Raw genomic sequence first — 27,237 nt, 5'->3', positions numbered from 1 at the left:
TGAAATTCTACTGTGGGTAAAATACTATCAAACAGCCCTGCATGCTTCAGAGAAATCGGTTCATGAAAGGAAGAGTCAATCAATATGGCGACAATGTCAGTCATCACTGTCTTACTTTAAGAAATCGCCACAGCCATTCCAACCTTCAGCCGCCACCACCCTGATCAGTCAGCTGCCACCAACATCAAGGCAAGACCCTCCACCAGCAAAAAGATTACGACATGCTGAAGGTTCAGATGATAGCATTTTTAGTAATAAAGTACTTTTAATTTAAGGTATGTACATTGTATTTTTAGATATAATGCTATTGCACACTTAATAAACTACAGTATAGTGTAAACATAACTTTTATATGCACTGGGAAACCAGCAAGTTCATGGGACTCACTTCTTTGTGGTATTTGCTTCATTGCTGTGGTCTGGAAGTAAACCCACAATATCTCTGAGGTATGTCTGTAGTTTTTTGTTTGAAATTTTAGTTTCTCAAAAATATCTAAAGTTAAAAGACATAGATCAAATCAGGAAAATATACGCCATAATATTATAAAGGAGAATTCTCAACATGTGAAGAATTCATGGAAATTGAATAATGTAAACATATCTAAGAATCAACAGATATATGAGAAATGAATATTGGTAAAGTAATTAAACAAGGAAACCATTAGACTGAGATGGCTCTAATACCTTGGCAGCCTAGTAAGCAAAGTGAAGCCAGCCTAAGCCAGAGTTGATTCCTGTAAATGCCTCAAGTTAAGAAATTGAAAATTAAGACCAACCAGTCACAAACAGCCAAGGAGATTTTCCCAAATAGGCTAACTGCTTAAGCTACGGCCAAACAATTCCCTTGCTTGTTTCCGCATCTGCTCTACGAAAGCCTTTCCCTTGGCTCCTGCTGGTGAAGCACTGCGAACCACTTCCGGTTTAGCATTGCCCTATTCAAATGGATGTTTGCTCAAATAAACTCTTCAAAAGTATAATGTGCCTCAGTTTATCTTTTAACAATATGAATAGCCAACTTATGGAAGAGAAATGAGAAAAATGATTCCACATCAATAGTCATTTTAAAAGTGCAAATTGAAATAACAATAAGATTTATTTTCACATATGTGAGTAGCAAAAACATTTTTTTAATGTTAATTATCTTGGTAAGGTGATGAGAAAACATACATTCTCCTACAATGTTTGTGGGCATATAAATTAGTACAACTTTCTGGAAGCAATTTATCAATTTTAAGAGCCTTATTCTCTTGCTCAAATAATAGCTAATTCTAGAGATCTACCCTAAAGAAATGGTCAGAAATGTGGTCAAAGATTTATATAAAAAGATGTTCATGGTAGTACTATCATAGCAAAAGCTGTCCGAAAATGAGAAAATGACTAATGAAATTATGGTAGATGCATAATGGAATACCAGTCATTGTTTAAAAGTATAATCATAGATGTACTTCTTTTGACAAAGAATGACAGTCACAATATATTATTTAGTAAAAGTAAGTATATAGAAATGAAAATAGAGTATAAATCTCAACCATACAAAGATATTCACACGGAGAAATGACTACTAAGTGCCACCCTAAAATATTAATAGTGCTTATCTCTTGGTTGACAGGAGTATAGGTTAGAATGCAGATTCCACTCTTGTATAAAGGCCCAAAACTGAGCATACAGAGTTTTTGGCTGATACAGTGGCTTCACACTTGAGGGACTCAAGCTCCTTCTATCTCGTTTGTTTAATATCCCTACAATAGTTCACATCTTCTTAATGTGAATGAAGAGTGTTGCCTTCATTCACATCAAAAAAAGTTCAGCCCTGCATTTACATTCCAGATAGCAGGAAGGAAGGAAGACAGATCATGACGGCTACCCTTCCTCTCTTTAAGGGTACAACTCGAAAACTCCATATATAACATCCACTCATATCCCATGGGCCAGAGCTTAAACACATGGCCACATGCAGGTAAAGTGAGGCTGAAAAGTGAAGTCAGAAGTTGGTTGATTTTGTGATTAACCAAAAAGTCTATTACTGTGTAAAAAGGAATAACATATTAGGAGACAATTTCTGCCACAGTCTACCTCTTTGGCCACCTCAAGACCTATGTGTTCTTTTCCTCACATACATAGAACACGTTCACCCACTTCTCAAAAGAGACAACTCCAAAATTTCATCTGTTTGTTAAATGTAGCATAAAGTCTAGGAATTCTGGGAGAGCTCAGTCCTCTCCATCAGATTGAGGTCCTACAAAATAAAAGACAAGTTACCTTCCTCCTCCACCTAACACACATAATATACAATGGTTGGATAGAAACGGGGCAGCTGCATCAAAAATTCCCATTCAGAACATATGTTTATGTATGACTGATTCACTTTGTTATAAAGCAGAAACTAACACACCATTGTAAAGCAATTATACCCCAATAAAGATGTAAAAAAAAAAAAAATTCCCATTCATACAGTTGCTCCCAATAAAATAAAACTTACCAAATCATGTACACAATCTGTATGCTGAAAATTAAAATGCTCATGACAGATATCAAAAGAGACAAAGAAATGGAGATATAGACTGTATTCATGGACTGAAAGACTCAACACAATAAAGATGTCAATTCACCCCAAATTGATTTATAAGCTTAATGCTCCTACCAAAATCTCAGCAAGGAAATTTTGTCTATGTTTTTTCAGACAGAGACAAACTTACTCATTCTAAAATTTGTATGGAAAGGCACAGGTGCTAGAATAGCTAGTACGTTCTTGAAAAATAAGAATAAAATGGGAGGAATTACTCTATCCAATATCATGGCTTACAATATAGCTATACAATCAAGACAGTTTGGTGTTGGCAGAGAGATAGACACATAGACCAAAATAAAAGAATAGAGAAATTATAAATAGACCCACACAGATATTTCCAACTGATTTTTGACAAAGACGCAAAAGCAATTCAATGGAAGAAGTCTTGCCTTTTAACAAAATTATGGTAGCACAATTTGACATCCATAGACAAAGAAAAAGAAAGAACTCAACCCAAACCTTACATATTATGAAAATTAACTCAAAAGGGATCCCAGATTAAATGTATAATATAAAACTGTAAAACTTTAGAAAAAACATAGGATAAAGTCTTCAGGATCTAGGTCTAGTCAAAGAATTCTTAAACTTAACACCAAGCCATGATCCCTGAAAGGAAAAATTTATGTTAGACCTCATCAAAATTTAAAACTTTTGCTCTGTGAAAGTCCCTGTTAAGAAGATAAAAAAGACAAGCTGCAAATTGGGAGAAAATATTTGCAAAACACAAATCCTACAAAGAACTAGTATCTAAAATACACAAGGAACCCTCAAAACTCAACAGTAAAAAAACAATCCAATCAAAAAATGAGCTAAAGACATGAACAAACACTTCATGGAAGAGAAAAAATTTGTCGGAAAGAAACACATGAAAAGAAGTTCAACATCATTAGCCATTAGCGAAGTGCAAATTAAAACCACAATGAAGTATCACTACTGCAATATTGTGATTTATAGGAAAAATATATATTTGATCTTCTTTCACAGTTCCTGGCTCACAGCTTACAAAATCCTTGAAATCTCCCCAGTGATCAGAGCAATGGAATAATAGTTGGTCTCTTGTCCTCAGTTCCCCATCCAAAGGTGGGGGGCTGGTTGCAAGAGAATCAACCATGTGATTAGAGGGTTGGCAATTTCGGTCTCACCCGATTCTCAGGTAGGGGAGAGGGGCTGGAGGTTGTATCGATCGCGTTGACCAATAACTTGATCAATCATGACTATCTAACGAAGCCTCCATAAAAACCCAAAAGGACAGATTTTTGGCCTTTCTTGGAGAGCTTCTACACAGCGGAACCAGAATTCTGCATGCCGCATGTTCCACGAGGACAGAAGCTCCTTAGTTTGAGACCTCACCCTATGAATCTCTTCGTCTGGCTGCTGATTCCTGTCCTTTAATATCTTTTTATAAAAAATCAGTAGTCTAGTGAGTAAATAGGTTTTACAGAGTCTGTGAACCATTCTAGCAAACTAATCGAACCCAAAGAGGGGTCATGGGAACTCTGATTTATAGCCAGAAATAGAGGTAACAACCTGGACTTGCGGCTGGTGTCTGAAGTAGAGGGTGACCTTGTGGGACTTGAGCCCTTTTCCTGTGGAATCTGATTCTATCTCCGGTAGATAGCTTTAGAATTGAGTTGAATTCTTGGACACCAGCAGGGTGTTGTTGTGGGGAAGCCTCCACGTACTTTAAAATTGGGTTTGGGAACCCTTTTCCAGTACTACATGCTTATCAGAATGGCTAAAATAAAAAATAATGACAGCCCTACACGCTGAAGAGGAGGTGGAAAAATGGACTATTCACACGTTGCTAGCAGGAATACAAAATGGTATAACTGTTCTGAAAAATGGTCTGGCAGTTTCTTACAAAACTACATTTGCAATGCAACTACCATACGACCCAGCAATTGGGCAGTTATCCCAGAGAAATGAAAACTTAAGCTCATACATATTTGTAGAAGCTTTACTAATAATAGCCAAAAACTGAAATCAGCCCAGGTGTCCTTCAACTGGTGAATGGTTAAACAAACTGTGGTACATCCACACCAGGGACTACTACTCAGCAATGAAAAAGAACATCACTGGTACATGCAATGACTCTACTGGATCTTCAGAGCATTATGTTGAGTGAATAAAGTCAATCCTAAAAGGTTACATACTGTATGATTTCACTTATACAGCATTCTTAAAATGACAAAATAATAGAAATGAAGAACAGATTAGTGGTTGCCAGGGGTTAGGGATGGTATTTTTAGTGTTTATGGCAACTCTATTCATAATAGCCAAAACCTGAAAACAACCCAAATGAGGTATATCCATACAATAGAATGCTATTGTATGTTCACAATTTAAAAAGGACTACAATACACACAACAACATCGGTGGACTTCAAAAACATTGTTAAGTGAAAGAAGTCACACATCTATTTCTATGAAATGGAAACCAGGTTCCATTTACATGAAATCCAAATAGAGGCAAAATTAATCTACAGAAGTAGGTGTGGAGGTGGGAGCAGAAAGAGGCAGAAAGGGGCCCATGGGAACTTTCTGGAATGATTAGAATTATATCTTCTTCTGGTAGTGGTTACAAAAGTCTATACAATTGTCCAAACTCATTGAACTGGACACTTAGATCTATTTATATCATGTTATTTTATATCACAATATTTATATCATGCTAATTATATCATGATACTTATATCATGTTAATTATTAATCTATTTTTTTAATGTAACTGATTGTGAGGTTAAATTGAGAGCCAATCTCCATATGACTTCACTCTGGTATCTCCACGGTCTAGGACTGTTGCCTTCCTGAGCCTCCAGCTGGATTCAGATAACTCCATGTTCATCTCACAGCCCTTGAGTTATTCATTCATTCAGTAAACATTTCTTGAATCCCTACTATGTGCCAGGCACATTCCGTAGGCACATTCTTCTCTCTTCCAACATCTCAAGGTTGGTGGAATCTGGAAAGAGAACTAGTTTGGGAACAGTGCCCAGACAGTCCTGACCCACGTCATCCTCCTGAGCCTGGAAAGAAAGACTGCAGTCTTGCTAAAGAGCAGAGAGGCCCAACAGACGCGTGTTGCTTCATGTCCTTTTATTGTAACTGGTGACTAACTAGACACATGCCATTAAATATATTACCACCTTCTGTAGCATATGCAACGGCTGAGCACATCCACGAGCCCTGTGGGCTGCTTAAGAACAGCAGAAATTCCCCACAGGACTCCGGAGCAGAAGAATGTCAAAGATGCCAGGTCCTGCCTTAGAAAGACAGATGAAGTTTTCAAAGCTTCTTTGCCTCTCCCCCTCTCTTCTCCTTTTGTTTTCCTTTGTTTTCTTTTGCTTTTTCATCCTTTCCAAAACAAGTCTACTCTCGCCTCTCATTTCCCATCTTGTTTTTAAAATAATTTGAATATCATAAAATAAAATCATATTTAAAGTTGTAAATGTCCTTTACAGGGTCTTACTCCTCTAAAAGGAGGCCCTGATAGATTAACACATTTTCATAATAAATGAAATCACATAGGGAGGATCCCAACATGAAAAGAAAGCATAAAATACAAATTTTGAAAAAAGAAGCCAAATCAGGGCAATATAGTTGAGAAGAAATAGTGACCTTCTATCAAAGCTTAAAATGAGAAGCTAAAAGGGGTAAAACTTTTAATATCATTATGAACAATGTCATACACTGGAACTGTAGAAAGAGTGATCCATTCCCCTAGTATGGAATAATCCTAAGTTTTAAAAGCAGAGGTAATGTTTAACAACAACAAAAACTGCCAATGAAAAATATGAGCCTAGGGCTCCCCTGGTGGTGCAGTGGTTGAGAGCCCGCCTGCAGATGCAGGGGACACAGGTTCGTGCCCCGGTCCGGGAGGATCCCACATGCCGCAGAGCGGCTGGGCCCGTGAGCCATGGCCGCTGAGCCTGCGCGTCCGGGGCCTGTGCTCCGCAACAGGAGAGGCCACAACGGTGAGAGGCGCGCGTACCGCAAAAAAAAAAAAAAAAAAAAAAAAATGAGCCTAATACTATCAGTAATTTCAAAGGGTAGATGTGAAATCAGGTATAATTAAAGTTTCAGGAAACATAACATGCCAAGACATAATTATAAGCAGTAGTTTCTTAATCCTTGGCTTATTCACATATTTAGGAGGTAAGCATTCCCATAGAACATGGCACAAGGTCTTAATAACTTGCTTTGATGATTAGACAGTAACTGAATCATGGATAGAACCTAGATTTTCTAGCTTTTGGTGTCATGGCCTGGCTCCAGACTAGAGAAATATACCTTGTCCTTTTAAGACTCAACTTTGCTTCTAAGAGTTCTCTAAATGATTTCATGGATCACCTCTAGCCAACAGCATCTTAAATAGCACTTCCCATCGTACCAAGCTAGCAGCTTTTCTAAGCAATATCTTTGTTACTCATTTCTCATTTGACTCAAAGGAGATCATTTAATATCGAATTTTTAAAATAATTTTGTGCTGTTAGGATCCAAGCCATGAATTCAAAAAGGATAAATCAGCATATTATTTTTTAAAGAAAAAAATCAGGAGCTTATGTTTTAATATGTAAACTACAATAAAGCCATTCTCAGATCATAATATCAGTATTGATTTTTGGATTAGTTGTTGTAGACAATCATCCAAAGAGCTCAGAGACCCCCAAATCGTTCTACTGGAGGCAAACTATCGGTTTCTTTAGAATCCTCTCGTTCATGCCCAGCAGGAGACCATGCCCTAAATAGGGACAGAAAGCTTGCCTTAATAAACTCAATATTTCATAGAAGCCAAAGATGGGACTATTTAATTTAATAGGAAACAAGCATTACAAGAATATAGGAAAGTAGCACAACCTGCGGTATTGATTGTGTTACCACTCATTTTACTAAACAGAATTCTGGCCCAGTAGTGCCAGCCTGAAACAACAGTGGCATAATTTTGAAACTGATGCCTTGGAAGACAACACGGCATAGGAATTCTCACTCAGGTTAATTTAATCTCTCCCTAAGATTTCTTATTTTTCTCTCTTATCTGCAAACACAGTAAGTAATAAGAATGATCATCCAGAAGTTGGTTTACTAGCATTTGTAAGAAAACCACGTAGGACTTCCCTGGTGATGCAGTGATTGAGACTCCATGCTTCCGCTTCAGGGGGCATGGGTTTGATCCCTGGTTGGGGAAGTTCCACATATCGCACAGTGCAGAAAAAAAAAAAAAAAAAAGAATTCCACATAATTTACACAGTGTATATAAATCTATCAAAGTTGTTGACGTGGGTAATTCTGCAAGAAAGGAAGGAGTTATAATAATACCAAGGAGTCACTGGTATAGATGTTAATCAGTTCAACACTATCCCATTCTGCTTTAAGAGTGAATAATCTATTTCTTACTGATTACTGGGAGATAACCTACTTTAAACGTCCACACTCTGTAAAGTTGTAATCTAAATCGAAAAATATGGACACATAGAAACGGTCAGAAACAGTGCTATTTCACATCGAAAATTTCAGGAAAATAGGCATACTTCAGCTTTGCTAGTAAAATACCATCAAGATTCTACAAGGCAGAAGACAGTAGTAGAATAACAACATTACCAGGCAGAGGAGGGCCATGGTAACACTTAACGTATAAGATGTTTTCCAAGAAGAGCAATACCCTCTTCAAGAATCTTCCTGGATTAATTCTAGGTCAGGTTGATTTTTCTAGCATCCCATCAACATTTATATATTGGTCTAGAAAAGCTGTGATCAAGGCAAAATGTCTACATGTATGCTATGTCTCTTTCTAATGGAAAAGGCAAAGTTTTGATATAAGAGAGACCAGACTTTGAATCCTGATTTAACTCTAATAAGCTGTATGATATTGAACAACTGACTTTTCCCATCTGTAAACAGGGATAGTACCTGTTTCAGGGGCTTGCCGTATGGCTTTTTTTGGGGGGGAATAACATTTTCATGTTATTATTATTCATAAGCCAGTGGTTGGTAGAGAGTGGATACGTTATAAATATTAGTTCCCTGCCTTTTCCCCTCATGCTGAGAATCAAGGTTTCTACAACTTTTCTGATTCTTCCACAACTTAAAGAATTCTAAATACAATGGACACTCAATAATTGCTGAGTGATGACATCAAAATATCTCAGCAAGACTGAATATGCAGGTTTTAGCCACTGCTACCTCCCTGTAAACCGGAATTCTACAGTGTGATTACAACTATAGATACACAAAAAGGGTTAATGATCAAATTAAAAAGCAATAGAGGATTTCCCTGGAGGCGCAGTGGTTAAGAATCCGCCTGCCAATGCAGGGGACACGGCTTCGAGCCCTGGTCCGGGAAGATCCCACATGGCGTGGAGCAACTAAGCCCGTGCACCATAACTGCTGAGCCTGGGCTCTAGAGCCCGTGAGCCACAACTACTGAACCCGTGTGCCACAACTACTGAAGCCCGCATGCCTAGAGCCCGTGCTCCACAACAAGGGAAGCCACCGCAATGAGAAGCCCGTGCACCGCAATGAAGAGAAGAGCAGTTCCCACTCGCCGCAACTAGAGAAAGCCCGCACTCAACAACGAAGACCCAACGCAGCCAAAAATAAAATAAATAAATAAATTAAAGAAAAAAAAGCAATAGATATCTATGGCTTATATTGAAACAAATCTTAATGGTTCTAGAAAAAAATTTTTGAATTGAGAGATCAAGAGCTCTACCTCCTCCCCTCATACCTAAGTTAAATAGTGCCCAAATATATAAACATATAGTAGACTAACAATACAATTCAATATTGATTTGTTTGTTCAAAACACATAAAAAGCAAACCTTATGGAGAGTTTTACGATGTTAATAGTTTGCCTAATCACATCATTTGGCATACAACACTTTATTTTAAAATGAGTATAGAGCTTCCAGGAAGATGGCGGAAGAGTAAGACGCGGAGATCACCTTCCTCCTCACAGATACACCAGAAATACATCTACACCTGGAACAACTCCTACAGAACACCTACTGAACGCTGGCAGAAGACCTCAGACCTCCCAAAAGACAAGGAACTCCCCACGTACCTGGGTAGGGCAAAAGAAAAAAGAATAAACAGAGACAAAAGGATAGGGACGGGACCGGCACTAGTGGGAGGGAGCTGTGAAGGATGAAACGTTTCCACACACTAGGAAGCCCCTTCGCAGGCGGAGACTGCATGTGGCGGAGGGAGGGAGCTTCGGAGCCGCGGGGGAGAGCACAGCAACAGGGATGCGGAGGGCACAGCGGGGAGATTCCCGCACAGAGGATCAGGGCCGACCGGCACTCACCAGACCGAGAGGTTTGTCTGCTCACTCACCGGGGCGGGCGGGGCTGGGAGCTGAGGCTCGGGCTTCGGTCGGAGCGCAGGGAGAGGACTGGGGCTGGCGGCGTGCACACAGCCTGAAAGGGAATAGTGCGCCACGGCTAGCCGGGAGGGAGTCCGGGGAAAAGGCTGGACCTGCCGAAGAGGCAAGAGACTTTTTCTTCCCTCTTTGTTTCCTGGTGCGCGAGGCGAGGGGATTAAGAGCGCTGCTTAAAGGAGCTCCAGAGACGGGCGCGAGCCGTGGCCAAAAGCGCGGACCCCAGAGACGGGAATGAGACGCTAAGGCTGCTGCTGCCGCCACCAAGGAGCCTGTTTGCGAGCACAGGTCACTGTCCACGCCCCGCTTCCGGGGAGCCTGTGCAGCCAGCCACTGCCACGGTTCCGGGATCCAGGAACAACTTCCCCCAGGAGAACGCACGGTGCGCCTCAGGCTGGTGAAACGTCACGCTGGCCTCTGCCACCGCAGGCCCGCCCCGCAATCCGTGCCCCTCCCTCCCTCCACCACCCCCACCCCCACCCCACCCCCTGCCCTGGCCTGAGTGAGCCAGAGCTCCCGAATCAGCGGCTCCTTTAACCCCATCCTGTCTGAGCGAAGAACATACCCCCTACGGTGACATACACGCAGAGGCGGGGCCAAATCCAAAGCTGAGCCCCTAGGAGCTGAGAGAACAAAGAAGAGAAAGGAAAATCTCTACCAGCAGCCTCAGGAACAGCGGATTAAAGCTCCACAATCATCTTGATCTACGCTGCATTTGTGGAATACATGAATAGACAATGAATCATCCCAAATTGAGGAGGTGGACTTTGAGACCAAGATTTATGATTTTTTCCCCTTTTCCTCTTTTTGTGTGTATGTGTATGCTTCTGTGTGAGATTTTGTCTGTATAGCTTTGCTGCCACCATTTATCCTAGAGTTCTATCCATCTGTTTTGTTTTTTTTTTAATTTTTTTTCTTAATAATTATTTTTTTATTTTAATAACTTTATTATATTTTATCTTACTTTATTTTATTTTACTTTATCTTCTTTCTTTCTTTTTTTCTTCCTTCCCTCCTTCCTTCCTTCCTCCCTCCCTCCCTCCCTCCCTCCCTCGCTTTTTCTTTCTTTCTTTCTACTTCTACTAATTCTTTCTTTCTACTTTATCTCCCTTTTATTCTGAGCCGTGTGGATGAAAGGCTCTTGGTGCTGCAGCCAGGAGTCAGTGCTGTGCCTCTGAGGTGGGAGAGCCAACTTTAGGACACTGGTCCACAAGAGACCTCCCAGCTCCACATAATATTAAATGGCGAAAATCTCCCAGAGATCTCCATCTCAACACCAGCACCCAGCTTCACTCAACGACAAGCAAGCTACAGTGCTGGACATCCTATGCCAAACAACTAGCAAGACAGGAACACAACCCCACCCATTAGCAGAAAGGCTGCCTAAAATCATAAAAAGTCCACAGACACCGCAAAACACACCACCAGACGTGGACCTGCCCACCAGAAAGACAAGATCCAACCTCATCCATCAGAACACAGGCACTAGTCCCCTCCACCAGGAAGCCTACACAACCCACTGAACCAACCTTAGCCACTGGGGACAGACACCAAAAACAACGGGAACTACGAACCTGCAGCCTGCAAAAGTGAGACCCCAAACACAGTAAGATAAGCAAAATGAGAAGACAGAAAAACACACAGCAGATGAAGGAGCAAGATAAAAACCCACCAGACCTAACAAATGAAGAGGAAACAGGCAGTCTACTTGAAAAAGAATTCAGATTAATGATAGTAAAGTTGATCCAGAATCTTGGAAATAGAATAGAGAAAATGCAAGAAACATTTAACAAGGACCTAGAAGAACTAAAGATGAAACAAACAATGATGAACAACACAGTAAATGACATTAAACATACTCTAGATGGGATCAATAGCAGAATAACTGAGGCAGAAGAACGGATAAGTGACCTGCAAGATAAAATAGTGGAAATAACTACTGTAGAGCAGAAAAAAGAAAAAAGAATGAAAAGAACTGAGGACAGTCTCAGAGACCTCTGGGATAACATTAAATGCACCAACATTCGAATTATAGGGGTTCCAGAAGAAGAAGAGAAAAAGAAAGGGACTGAGAAAATATTTGAAGAGATTATAGTTGAAAACTTCCCTAATATGGGAAAGGAAATAGTTAATCAAGTCCAGGAAGCACAAAGAGTCCCATACAGGATAAATCTAAGGAGAAATATGCCAAGACACATATTAATCAAACTGTCAAAAATTAAATACAAAGAAAACATATTAAAAGCAGCAAGGGAGAAACAACAAATAACACCCAAGGGAATCCCCATAAGGTTAACAGCTGATCTCTCAGCAGAAACTCTGCAAGCCAGAAGGGACTGGCAGGACATATTTAAAGTGATGAAGGAGAAAAACCTGCAACCAAGATTACTCTACCCAGCAAAGATCTCATTCAGATTTGATGGAGAAATTAAAACCTTTACAGACAAGCAAAAGCTGAGAGAGTTCAGCACCACCAAACCATCTTTACAACAACTGCTAAAGGAACTTCTCTTGACAAGGAACACAAGAGAAAGAAAAGACCTACAATAACGAACCCAAAACAATTTTAAAAATGGGAATAGGAACATACATATTGATAATTACCTTAAATGTAAATGGAATAAATGCTCCCACCAAAAGACACAGATTAGCTAAATGGATACAAAAACAAGACCCATATATTTGCTGTCTACAAGAGTCCCACTTCAGACCTAGAGACACATACATACTGAAAGTAAGGGGATGGAAAAAGATATTTCATGCAAATGGAAACCAAAAGAAAGCTGGAGTAGCAATTCTCATATCAGACAAAATAGACTTTAAAATAAAGAATATTAGAAGGGACAAAAAAGGACACTACATAATGATCAATGGATTGATCCAAGAAGAAGATATAACAATTGTAAATATTTATGCACCCAACATAGGAGCACCTCAATACATAAGGCAAATACTAACAACCATAAAAGGGGAAATCAGCAGTAACACATTCATAGCAGGGGACTTTAACACCCCACTTTCACCCATGGACAGATCATCCAAAATGAAAATAAATAAGGAAACACAAGCTCTAAATGATACATTAAACAACATAGACTTAACTGATATTTATAGGACATTCCATCCAAAAAAACAGAATACACATTTTTCAAGTGCTCATGGAACATTCTCCAGGATAGATCATATCTTGGGTCACAAATCAAGCCTTGGTAAATTTAAGAAAATTGAATTTGTATCAAGTATCTTTTCCGACCACAACATTATGAGACTAGATATCAATTACAGGAAAAGATCTGTAAAAAATAAAAACACATGGAGGCTAAACAATACACTACTTAATAAAGAAGTGATCACTGAAGAAATCAAAGAGGAAATCAAAAAATACCTAGAAACAAATGACAATGGAGACACGATGACCCAAAATCTATGGGATGCAGCAAAAGCAGTTCTAAGAGGGAAGTTTATAGCAATACAATCCTACCTTAAGAAACAGGAAACATCTCGAATAAACAACCTAACCTTGCACCTAAAGTAATTAGAGAAAGAAGAAAAAAAAAACCCCAAAATTAACAGAAGGAAAGAAATCATAAAGATCAGATCAGAAATAAATGAAAAAGAAATGAAGGAAACAATAGCAAAGATCAATAAAACTAAAAGCTTGTTCTTTGAGAAGATAAACAAAATTGATAAACCATTAGCCAGACTCATCAAGAAAAAAAGGGGCAAGACTCAAATCAATAGAATTAGAAATGAAAACGGAGAAGTAACAACTGACACTGCAGAAATACAAAAGATCATGAGAGATTACTACAATCAACTCTATGCCAATCAAATGGGCAACCTGGAAGAAATGGACAAATTCTTAGAAATGTACAACCTGCCAAGACTGAATCAGGAAGAAATGGAAAATATGAGCAGACCAATCACAAGCACTGAAATTGAAACTGTGATTAAAAATCTTCCAAGAAACAAAAGCCCAGGCCCACATGGCCTCACAGACAAATTCTATCAAACATTTAGAGAAGAGCTAACACCTATCCTTCTCAAACTCTTCCAAAATATAGCAGAGAGAGGAACACTCCCAAACTCATTCTACGAGGCCACCGTCACCCTGATACCAAAACCAGACAAGGATGTCACAAAGAAAGAATACTACAGGCCAATATCACTGATGAACATAGATGCAAAAATCCTCAACAAAATACTAGCAAACAGAATCCAACAGCACATTAAAAGGATCATACACCATGATCAAGTGGGGTTTATTCCAGGAATGCAAGGATTCTTTAATATATGCAAATCAATCAAAGTGATAAACCATATTAACAAATTGAAAGAGAAAAACCATATGATCATCTCAATAGATGCAGAGAAAGCTTTTGACAAAAATTCAACACCCATTTATGATAAAAACCCTGCAGAAAGTAGGCATAGAGGGAACTTTCCTCAACATAATAAAGGCCATATATGACAAACCACAGCCAACATCATCCTCAATGGTGAAAAACTGAAACCATTTCCACTAAGATCAGGAACAAGACAAGGTTGTCCACTCTCACCACTCTTATCCAACATAGTTTTGGAAGTTTTAGCCACAGCAATCAGAGAAGAAAAGGAAATGAAAGGAATCCAAATCGGAAAAGAAGAAGTAAAGCTGTCACTGTTTGCAGATGACATGATACTATACATAGAGAATCCTAAAGATGTTACCAGAAAACTACTAGAGCTAATCAATGAATTTGGTAAAGTAGCAGGATACAAAATTAATGCACAGAAATCTCTTGCATTCCTATACACTAATAATGAAAAATCTGAAAGTGAAATCAAGAAAACACTCCCATTTACCATTGCAACAAAAAGAATAAAATATCTAGGAATAAACCTACCTAAGGAGACAAAAGACCTGTATTCAAAAAATTATAAGACACTGATGAAAGAAATTAAAGATGATACAAATAGATGGAGAGATATACCATGTTTTTGGATTGGAATAATCAACATTGTGAAAATGACTCTACTACCCAAAGCAATCTACAGATTCAATGCAATCCCTATCAAATTACCACTGGTATTTTTCACAGAACTAGAACAAAAAATTTCACAATTTGTATGGAAACACAAAAGACCCCGAAAAGCTAAAACAATCTTTAGGACGAAAAACAGAGCTGAAGGAATCAGGCTCCCTGACTTCAGACTATACTACAAAGCTACAGTAATCAAGACAGTATTGTACTGGCACAAAAACAGAAAGATAGATCAATGGAACAGGATAGAAAGCCCAGAGATAAACCCACGCACATACAGTCACCTTATCTTTGATAAAGGAGGCAGAAATGTACAGTGGAGAAAGAACAGCCTCTTCAATAAGTGGTGCTGGGAAACTGGACAGGTACATGTAAAAGTATGAAATTAGATCACTCCCTAACACCATACACAAAAATAAGCTCAAAATGGATTAAAGACCTAAATGTAAGGCCAGAAACTATCAAACTCTTAGAGGAAAACATAGGCAGAACACTCTTTGACATAAATCACAGCAAGATCCTTTTTGACCCACCTCCTAGGGAAATGGAAATAAAAACAAAAATAAACAAATGGGACCTAATGAAACTTCAAAGCTTTTGCACAGCAAAGGAAACCATAAACAAGGCCAAAAGACATCCCTCAGACTGGGAGAAAATATTTGCAAATGAAGCAACTGACAAAGGATTAATCTCCAAAATTTATAAGCAGCTCATGCAACTCAATAAGAAAAAAACAAACAACCCAATCCAAAAATGGGCAGAAGACCTAAATAGACATTTCTCCAAAGAAGATATACAGTCTGCCAACAAAGACATGAAAGAATGCTCAACATCATTAATCATTAGAGAAATGCAAATCAAAACTACAATGAGATATCATCTCACACCAGTCAGAATGGCCATCACCAAAAAATCTAGAAACAATAAATGCTGGAGAGGGTGTGGAGAAAAGGGAACCCTCTTGCACTGTTCGTGGGAATGTAACTTGATACAGCCACTGTGGAGAACAGTATGGAGGGTCCTTAAAAAACTACAAATAGAACTACCATATGACCCAGCAATCCCACTACTGGGCATATACCCTGAGAAAACCATAATTCAAAAAGAGTCATGTACCAAAGTATTCATTGCAGCTCTATTTACAATAGCCCGGAGATGAAAACAATCTAAGTGTCCATCATCAGATGAATGGATAAAGAAGATGTGGCACGTATATACAATGGAATATTACTCAGCCATAAAAAGAAACGAAATTGAACTATTTGTAATGAGGTGGATAGACCTGGAGTCTGTCATACAGAGTGAAGTTAGTCAGAAAGAGAAAGAAAAATACCGTATGCTAACACATATATATGGAATCTAAGAAAAATAAAATGTCATGAAGAACCTAGGGATATGACAGGAATAAAGACACAGACCTACTAGAGAATGGACTTGAGGATATAAGCTGTGACAAAGCGAGAGAGAGGCATGAACATATATACACTACCAGATGTAAGGTAGATAGCTGGTGGGAAGCAGCCGCATAGCACAGGGAGATCAGCTGGGTGCTTTGTGACCACCTGGAGTGGTGGGATAGGGAGGGTGGGAGGGAGGGAGACGCAAGAGGGAGATATTCCCATATCTCCCAAGAGATATGGGAATATATGTATATGTATAACTGATTCACTTTTTTTTAAAGCAGAAACTAACACACAATTGTAAAGCAATTATACTCCAATAAAGATGTAAAAAAATAAAATAAAATGAGTTTTAAAAAAATCAGTATTCTCTCCCTGCACTATCTGTATGCTGCCTCCACACTATGCACTAAATTTTCCAAGAGTAATTTCAAATCAAAATTGCATCCAAGAGCCACCTACATTGGCTTCATTCGGACTTGCCATGAGATTATTGTTACAATACAAGCTACATTTGCATACATTAAAATACAGCAGAAAAGGTAGCCACTCTGCATGCCAAATAGTTGTTTTTCCTAAACTTAAATATCTCAGGTGGCTCGCTTTTATTCCCCAAGCCCCTAAGGTTATTTTTCTACATTAAAAATTGCTTGCATCCCAGGCAATTATTTGCAAAAACGTGAATCAACAATACCTTTGCTTATTCACGATATTGTCTCTATTTTTCTATGTCTGTTTTCAAGCTGCAAGGCTGCCATGAAAGTTGAATCTTTACAAGTTCATGTTCTCCTGCTGTTTCCCTCTCACCTCAAGTCAGTCTCCTCTGTTGCAAAGGGCATGGGCTAATGATCCAAGTCACAAGTGACTATATAGAAGAAAAAATGAAAAGGTTATAATCACATTAATGAAATGAAGAAGGGAGGTTTCAGGCAGAAAGTCTGCAAGGTTTTGAGCAGTGCCCCATTGTCATTCACACTACCTCTTCTACCTACTCCTAATCAATGCCAGTCTCCTACCTACAGCCTGGTTGATCCAGGGCCACAAGCTTGTAGATATTCATACGTGGAAATTGTTATTCATTAAATACACTGTTCTATTTTAAACCACACCTCTTATTGCAGGCAGGTGTTTGCCTGAAGGTAGGTCATTGAAAGTCAATGCAAATGAAGGCAGTTCCACAGCAGGGAGAAAATTAACTTGGGGAACTTTGTGGGCACAGGACTTTCTCAAAGCAGCACCAGTGGTGCTCTTTACGATGAAGCCCCATCACCCAGGTGCTGAGCCAAAGCCTCCAGACTGATTACTGAGAGTGAAGACTCTCCCTGTAGATGGCTCCCATGGTGATTTCCAGTGACTCTGGGCTGCCATCACTGTAAATGAAAATAAGAAGGGTTACAGTGAGAGACACAGGATACCCTGTACAGTATGGTAATTACCTTGCTAGTCACTCTTCTACCTTGAGTAACATTCACTAGAAACTGTAAAGCACAAATCACATTAGAGGAGACACTACCCCTAACTAACCCTATCTTACGAGCTCTTGAAAGTCATAGAGAATATAGAGTTGAAAGCTTGAGTTTCTGGGGAACCTGAGTCTTAAGTTCCATAGAGAATGCAACCTCCTTTCTCTACTCTCGGGGGCTCCCAGCTCAGCTGAAGACATTGCTGTTGCTCCCAAGCTCTAGTTTGAAATTGGAGGCTTATAAAAAGCCACAGGGTTGGGAAGGGGTCCTCTTTGAAGATTTCTCAGCTGGCTCTAGACCACTGGATCTCAAACTTGGCTGCACACTTGGAATCACATGGGGGAGTTTTCAGAAAGGCTGAGGCCTTGGGTGTGACCTTCAGAGATTCTGGTTTACTTGGTATGGATGGCTGGGCAGAGTTACTAGACAATTCAATTCTACAGAAAAGTTCAAGAGCTACTGCACTAGACCAGTGGTTCTCAAAATGTAATGTACGTGTGAGTCATCTAGGGGTCTTGTTAATTTGATTTGATTCAGCAAGTCTTTGTTGGGGTCTTAGATATCACTTTTTTGACAAGTCCCAGATAGCTGCCAAAGCTCCTGGCCTGCAGACCAAGCTTTAAGTAGCAAGGCTTTGGGGACTTCCCTGGTGGTCCAGTGGGTAAGACTCCGCCAAAGCTCCTGGCCTGCAGACCAAGCTTTAAGTAGCAAGGCTTTAGGGACTTCCCTGGTGGTCCAGTGGGTAAGACTCCACCAAAGCTCCTGGCCTGCAGACCAAGCTTTAAGTAGCAAGGCTTTGGGGACTTCCCTGGTGGTCCAGTGGGTAAGACTCCGCACTCCCAATGCAGGGGGCCCGGGTTGGATCCCTCGTTGGGGAACTAGATCCCACATGCATGCTGCAACCAAGAGTCCACATGCCGCAACTAAGAAGCCCCCATGCCGCAGTGGAGATCCTGCGTGCCTCAACGAAGACCTGGCACAGCCATAATAAATAAATACATAAATAAATATTAAAAAGGAAAAGTAGTAAGGCTTTAGACTAAGTTGGTAATGCTGGCAATGAGATAATAAATCCCCTTTATCAATAACCTGAATCCTTAGCTTTAATCACACTAGTAACCCATTCTGGTGAATGTACAATGACATATGCAAATGATATGTATTTACACTTGCTTGTAGTTGAAGAAGATACTGTACTAGAACAGCCAGCCACTAAATCTGGTACCGGGGGTATCATCTGCCAGTGAATATGATTCTGTTCTATGTTCAATTTAACACAAAAATATTTGTTTTGATATCAGGCAGATGTTTTGGTCTACTGCACCAAAAATTTAGGCTGAATCTTAGAAAAATAAGTGCTACTGAGAGTAGTCATACATGCAAAAGTATTAATTAGGTGGTAATATATCCATTATAGTATCTTTTGAATTCCTAATATTGTGTTTATCTAAATGACAAGTTCAATAGAATCACCAAATCTATCTTATTTTTAATCCTCTTTACTTTATCCCCACATCCCAAGATTGGAAGCAGGTTTTTCAAAGACATTGCCTATCAGATTCTAATAATCTCTCCTATCTTAATGCTAAAATGCATCTAGAGTATTTTATATCTATTAAAAAATAAAGTACTTTTAGGAACATAAAAATTCACACCACAACTAAGACCTAAAAGTGACAGTTTATACTAGTAATTGGGGATATTTTTCTCCTAAAAGGTCAAAGGAGTTGGATTAAGAATAATAAATAGAGGACTACCATGTTTCACCTCAATAATGAGAGCTTACTGTGTGCCACATGCTTGTTTTAAATACTATATATCTATATATCTACCTGTTTAGATAGATAGAGACAGAAAGATAGAGAGATACGTGAGTGTGTGTGTGTTTATGTGTGTATTTACACTCATTTAACCCTCAAAGGAATCCTACAAGATATTTTAATCCCCATTTTATATCTGAAAAAAATTGAGATATAGAGAACTTAAGTAACTTACGCAAGACCAAAGGGTTAAAAGTGTTGGAGCCAGACTGGGATTGACATATATACACTAATATGTATAAAACAGATAACTAATGAGAACCTGCTGTATAAAAAAATAAATAAAATAAAATTCAAAAAAAATGTTGGAGCCGGAGTTCAAATACATATTTTCAGGATTTAGATCTCTGCTTGTACCCACTCTGTTATAATGCCTTTCAAGAAAAAGAGCAAACCTCTTCATCTGAAAGGTTGGAAGCTACGCTGACCATTCCTCCACCCTCAACCCCTTGCTCAGCAAAGCAATTTCCGTAATTCTGAGGACTTGTCCCTCTAGGTACAAGTGATGCTTTTTAAGATAATCAAATGGCTTACCTGCTTCCCCACCTCCAGTTTTTCTAATTCCTTTGCAAAACTTCGATTCCAGGTGAATTAGAATCAGAGAGAATTTAGATGGCCACAGGATTTCTAAAACAACTAATATCAGCAGTTCCCAGGTAGAGTGGGAGTGAGGAGAAGGGTGGCACTTGGGTGCTGAAAAGCAGAAAGACTGGAATGGTTGCTCTGAGGGATTCATAATCCAAGGAATGAGGATAAAAACAGGATACTTGGTGTTACCAAATGATGGAAATTGTAGAAACCTCTGATTATTGAGGGTCTTAGTTTTCTCTGGAGCCTACGGTGACTGTAGAACTTTCAGCAGCTAAAGTCTAGATTGATTTTTGTGGTCTGGATATACTGCTGAGTAAAAAAGTATCAGAGAGAGACACCAAGGTAATGGCTGCTGTCAGAAAGAATTCTGAGACATGCTTAGAAAATTAAGCTTAACAGTTTGAGGTCCCATCCTGGCGTCTAGGTACTGAAAGTTATCAGAGTCAAAGATTAGTGCTATTCTGACTGAAATCAGGAGTCAGTCATTGCTGATAAGAACTCATTGTAACCAAGAAATAGAAAAGAGCATTCTCATGTTAAAAGTTTATTTTAGGAGCTAGTGATAAAGATGATTCTAAATGGCAAAACATTGGACCCTTGGTAATTAAAGACAGAAATAGGAGATGCTCACTATCATTGCTATTTTTAACAGTGTTCTGGAAATCTTGGCCAATGCAAAAAGACAAGATATATATACACGTTGCAAAGGAAAAGAATAAGAAGAAGTGTCCTTGTTTGAAGATGACAAGATGATCAGAAGGAAGCTTTATAAATCAATAGAAAGACTATTGAATCTATTAAGAGATTTCAGTAAATTAATATATTTAACAAAATAAAATTTTATGTATTACTTATAAGCCTTAATATATAAAAATCTTTTACAAATGAATAACATATGCAAAGCATGTTAATATCATGGGCAAAGTAAATAAACATAAACAATACAATTGAGTATATAAGAATCTCCTAAGTAAAAATTGAAATGTAAGTTTAAAAATATGAGATAGCAATATCAAATTGATAAAAGTATTTTTAATATTTTTTAATAAATATAAAACACATAGATAATATTTTAAAAGGTAATTTGTCAAAACTCATAGAATATACAACACCAAGAGTGAACCCTAGTGTAAACTATGGACTTTGGGTGATAGTGATATGTCAATATATTGTCATAAATTTTAACCTATGTACCACTGTGGTGCAGGATGTCTATAGGGGAGGATGTGTGCGGACAAGGGATATACGGGAACTCTGTGCTTTTGGTCACTTTCTTTAATTGAAATACAGTAGATGTTCAATATTGTGTTAGCTTTAGGTATACTAATTGTGATTTGACATTTGCATACATTATGAAATGAGCACCATGATAAGTCTAGTAGTCATCTGTATTAATACAAAGTTATTACCATATTATTGACCATATTTTTTATGCTATATATTATATTCCTGTGGCTTATTTATTTTATAACTGGAGTTTTGTACCTCTTGTTCCCTTTACCTGTTTCTGCCCTGCCCCTCTTCTGGCAACCATCCATTTGTTCTGTATATCTAGGAGTTTGTTTTCATTTTGTTTTGTTTGTTTATTCCTTATATCAATTCATGCAGAAAAAGTATTTGACAAAATTCAACATCTCTTCATGATAAAAACTCAGCAAACTGTGAACAGAAAAGAACTTCCTTAACTTGATAGAAGACATTTGCAAAAACCTATAGCCAACATCGTACTTCATGGTGAAAGGCTGAATGAATACTTTCCCCTAAATTCAGGAAGAACACAACTTCAGACTTCCACCATATTTGTCAACGATGGGTACGTAATACCTTGCTACTCAAAGTGTGGTCCAAGGACCAATAGCAAGGGTAATACCTGGGAGCATGTTAGAAGAGCAGAATTTCAGGCCAGGTCTAGACCTACTGAGCCAGAATCTGCAGCTTAAGGAGGTCCCCAGGTAGCCCATATGTACATTACAGTTGGAGAAGCCCTTGTGTAGGGTACCAGAACAAAGCCTTGGGTTTCAATCTCATCTCCACTACTGTGCAGCTTTGGGCAAGTCACCTAACCTTTCTGGGTCTCTGATTCCTCAACTATGAAATGTAGAAAACGATATCTCCCTTGCCGGGTTGTTATAAAGATAAATGACCTGGTAAAATCATGCTCCAAATTATGCAAGAAGCCTGGGACATATCTGCCATTTCTTTTATAATAACCATAGCTTGCTAGTGGGTAACAAGATAAGTGCAAAGGTGTAAATAGACAGAGAGAAAACTAACGTTTCCAAAACTGATAGGGAAAAAGCGAAAACAAGAACTCAGGTCTCCTGAGTGCCAGACTATCACACGCTATGTTTGACTTTACTGGGCCCTTATCACAATGTTCATACTCCCCCTCCACGCAAGCTGTGTCCTGAATTGCTGAGTTATAAACTCCTGGGCATTATATCACAGTCACAGGTAACATTGCTCTATGTGTATATAGACATAGTATTGCTGTCATTTCTAAAGGCCAAATCGAGACCTAGGTAGGATATCTCCCCCATCAATCTACCTTGTCTTTCCCAACTTCAAAAAAGAAAGTTCCTTATTTCAACCTTGATAGCTGCTGGTTTTCAAACTGTCCCCATACACAGAAGGCAAGGAGAGACTGAAGAAAGAGGCAGCCCACTCCAGGTTGGTAGGTGGCTGTTTAAATAGGCAAGGGAACTTAATGACAAGGCTTGTCTTGGGGAGCTGCAAGATGACTAGCTCTCCACATCCACCCACCAGCATCTTAAAAGTTTATATAGAGGCCTTAACAGGGTTCAGTCATATACATAGTCCAGATGGGCTCGACAATACCTTACTCTCTCAAGGCTATATTCCCACTGTGGGAATGGTGGGCAGAGTATACATTCCAAGGACAGGGGAGGGAGTGAGGAGTATCTTGGGTTCAGCTTGCCAGCAACCATGTCCTCTCAATGGTCTCCTCCAACAATAGCTTTAAAAGAAAATAGTAAAAATATCTTATCAGAGTGAAAAATGCAAAGTGGCAAGTGGAAAAGACCCATCCTAGAACTCATTTCAGCTCTAAACAGAAATGAGAGGAACAGAAAAATGAATTCCATTGTTCGTATTGGTCAACAGTGAAGAATTAATGGGCCTAAGGGTTGGAACAGGGCATCTTACTCTTAATTCCAATATTTTAGGAAACTTACAGCCATCATGTGCTCCTTCCATCTGATTTATTACCTTCTTCCTGCTGCTATTTTAGCCAGTGTCCCCTTTCTGTCCTTAATGACGATGTAGTACATTTGGTCACCAGTCATCTTTGCAAAAAGTTCCTGTGCCCTTATTCAGTCATCCCTCACCTTTGTCCTCTTCAGCTTTGCTAAATTTTATCTTATGAACAAACCATTTTTCCTGTTGTCTTTCATTCAAACAAGATACCAAATCCATCCCCTTCTCTTTGTATTTGCCTTAAATCTGTTTCATCCTTTGAGCTTCTGAAATTGGTGTTTCTAGAAAGAGCTGTATAGCTCTCATCTGCCTCTTTAACCTCATGCCCTCTTCACCACACTGGGGGATGACCTCCTGCAGGGTCTGACACCAGATCCTGAGCAGTGCCAGTAGCCACCAGGGCCCCTCATCACTACTCAGTACTGTTGTGTTGTCCCACACCAGTCCCAAACCCTGCCCATCAAACACTGCCCACAGTAACAGGAGAAAAACGAAGATACTACACTGAGTTTTCATAAAACTGCATTTACAGTAAGTTCCCTACATACAAACCTTCAAGTTGCAAAATTTCAAAGATGTGAACATGAGTTCGCATGTCCAGTTACGTAAGTTAGTTCACGTGTTTGGAGTACATTGTCACGGGCATGCATCCTCTACAAGTGGCTGTGTTTTGTATAATTTGCTGTACAGTACTGTATAGAGTACAGTAGTACAGTACCTTTATTTCAAGCCCAGGTTGTCTGGAAGCAAATGTAAAAGCAGTGGTATATAGCCGATTGTGTTAGTTGGGCACCTAGGCTAACTTTGTTTGACTTACGAACAAATTGAACTTACGAACGTGCTCTCGGAACGTAACTCATCCGTATGTAGGGGACTTGTATTTCCGTGGAAACAGTGGCCTTGTATTCTGAGATTACGTGTTTCTCACTTCTGTTTTTTTCTTTTGTTGGAATAATATAATAACACTGCCCTCCTTTTTAAATGATCTTGCTTTGCAAAACTAAAATATTGCCAACCCTCTGTCAGGCTCTTCATCTTTGCCGTTGTTTCTTTTTTACTACTCTGTGAAATCTCAGAGTCTGGGTGTAGAGGTTAAGAGCACAAACCTTAACCTCTGTGGTCTGAGGTGGATTAGAATACCTGCTCTGCTTTCTATTGATGAAGAAACCATAGACAAGTTGCTAAACCTCTCTAAGCTTTTGGTTTATTCATATTACAATGGAGAAAACAGTACCTACGTTTGAAAAAAGAAATAAATAATATATGCCAAGTGCATAACATAGTACCTGGCACAGAGTAACAGATCAATAAATAGTAATTATCATTATTATTATGCTTCCTTGAGGGTTATTTGGCCAAACATTTAAAATAAGCTCCCATCTGTTGTCAAGGCCCCACTTCCCCTTAGGAGAGGAAGACCAACATGCCATCAACCTCAAAATCTCACCTTTGATTGCAGGTCGGTCCTACAGGACAGGCTGTAGGATAGAAGTAGAGCCAGTGTATTAATCATATATTTTTTCTATATTTTATGACACTTTGGCATCTTGGGGAACCTGTAGACCAGAGGAGGGACTGCTCCTCCCAGGGTTAGCTAATTCCTAGAGGTAGCAAACAATTTGCCTGGGAGTGCAACTTTGATATGCAAACCAAGAGATCCAACCCTAAACACTTCTTTTAACTAAATCTCAAACACCAAACCAATATTTCCCCTGTTCTAAATCATCCCAGTCCAAGTACCAGACAACTAGAGATCATCCCTATAGCCTACAGCCCATTGAAATTATTCAAACAAGCCAATCCTAAGGTGCTTACCCCACCCTGCCTTGCCTTTCCCGCAGAAACCAAAATAAGGGCTTGTGGTCATGCTTTCCCCTCACCCCTCTGCCTCCTGACTGACCCCGGCGCTTCCCCATGTGGCCCTGTATGCCATGCTTCCTGTTTCTAGGCAACTGGAAGTAAAAGCTTCTTCCTTCATGGCAGTTGTCTCCTGATCTGTTGGCCTCATCACATCTGACTAAATCAAATTCAGGGTACATTTTAATGTAGTCAGCAAATCTGACCTGTCTCAGATGATATTTTGGGCTGAATACCCCCTTAAACTTAAATATACCAAAATGTCACCACCAGTGTAAATATATGCCTCAATGATAAACACCTCCCCACCTCCACTCCAAATCCACATGGTACTAGACGTGTATATCCAGAATGACTAGAGAATACTTGGTTTCCTAAGGGTAACTTCCAAGACGTAGTATCATCCACATGGAAAGTTGGGCCAGGTCCAGACCCACCTCTGAATTGCAATGACAGGGTATTCACTTCAGAGACTTTTTGAAGAATAGGTTTCAATTATCTTACAATTGTCCTTTATTTCCTGGGAGTCAATGGCAACGCAGAACAAGCGGCCTACAAAGAATTAAGAAACTTAGACACTGTTTTAAATAGAAGCTAAAATGGGGCAAAAATTGTGTTTTGCTTGTTTCCTGGGAAGAAACTCGTTTCTTATTTATTTACTTTCTATACTTTGATGGTGTTAAAGGTCCCTTTCAGATCTTAAGTTATATGATTTTATGACTATTACCATCATTTTATTTTCTCACCACTTTGGATCTAGTTCGCCGAGATATCACCAAGAGGTATGAACTGTTATTGTTAACAGGTAAAACTGAGCACAATATGTATATTTGTTCCATACGAGAAATAACTCTGTGAAAAAGTTCAAAAATGTAGGGCTGAGTTTCTTCCTATACCACTGACTCCCCTAGAAAAAGTCTTTTGGCCAAAATGAAAGTTCTTCGTGATCACCTAAGAAATTGCTCACCTTCCTGAGTCTCTAATCCCCTACCCACCACAGCCATTGAGGGTGGTTAATGGAGCACAGAATTTTAGTGGCTCTGAATCCCTCATGTTCTTGATCCATTCTGGACGTTGACCAGAATAACCTGCTAGGAGACCCCAATAAAAAACTGCCTAGGGCTTCCCTGGTGGCGCAGTGGCTGAGAGTCCGCCTGCCGATGCAGGGAACACGGGTTCGTGCCCTGGTCCGGGAAGATCCCACATGCCACGAGGAGCGGCTGGGCCCGTGAGCCATGGCCGCTGAGCCTGCGCGTCCGGAGCCTGTGCTCCGTCCGCAACGGGAGAGGCCACAACAGTGAGAGGCCCGCGTACCGCAAAAAAAAAAAAAAAAAAAAAAAAAGCCTTGACAAACGCTTTGCCTTTCCCTTCATTTGTAACTGAGGTGGAGCTTGTCAATAAAGCTTTCCAAAGGTCCTTCACCACAATATTCTTAGACAAGTATTTACATTCTTTCCTCCTCCCCCATCAAAAGCAAGACCATTTTTGTTACCTTAAAGACATGAACAGGAGTAGAAAGCCATCGGAAGCAGACCTTAGCTTTTCTATCCCGGTATGAGTTTGAAAGATACCCACTCTCACAGAAATACATCCTGGACAATGCAAACATGCCCCACTTTTTCCTCCTCCTGTAGCTCTTGTGATGTGGTCTAAAGGAATTTCTAAAATGAGGTCCTGAAGTCCTTTTGCTGGGCAAAATGTCTGTTGGGCATATTCCGTGCCTTTTTTCTTTCTCTTTTTTGGTAACAAATGAAATAAATTACTGCATTCGTGCCCAGTTTTTTTCCCACTCATTGTTCTTATTGGTTTCCTATGCTTGTGTTGACGTTTATGAAAATGAGCCTTTGTAGACTCCTGTTAAAAAATAGTAAAGTAAAACAGCTACACTACCACATTCCTTGTCTTCATCTTGTCAGTCACCCTC

Source organism: Lagenorhynchus albirostris, chromosome 18 (genome assembly GCF_949774975.1).
Source record: "Lagenorhynchus albirostris chromosome 18, mLagAlb1.1, whole genome shotgun sequence".
In the NCBI taxonomy this organism is placed as follows: Eukaryota; Metazoa; Chordata; class Mammalia; order Artiodactyla; family Delphinidae; genus Lagenorhynchus; species Lagenorhynchus albirostris.
The sequence above is the reverse complement of the archived record's forward strand: the minus strand, read 5'-3'. Positions refer to the sequence as shown.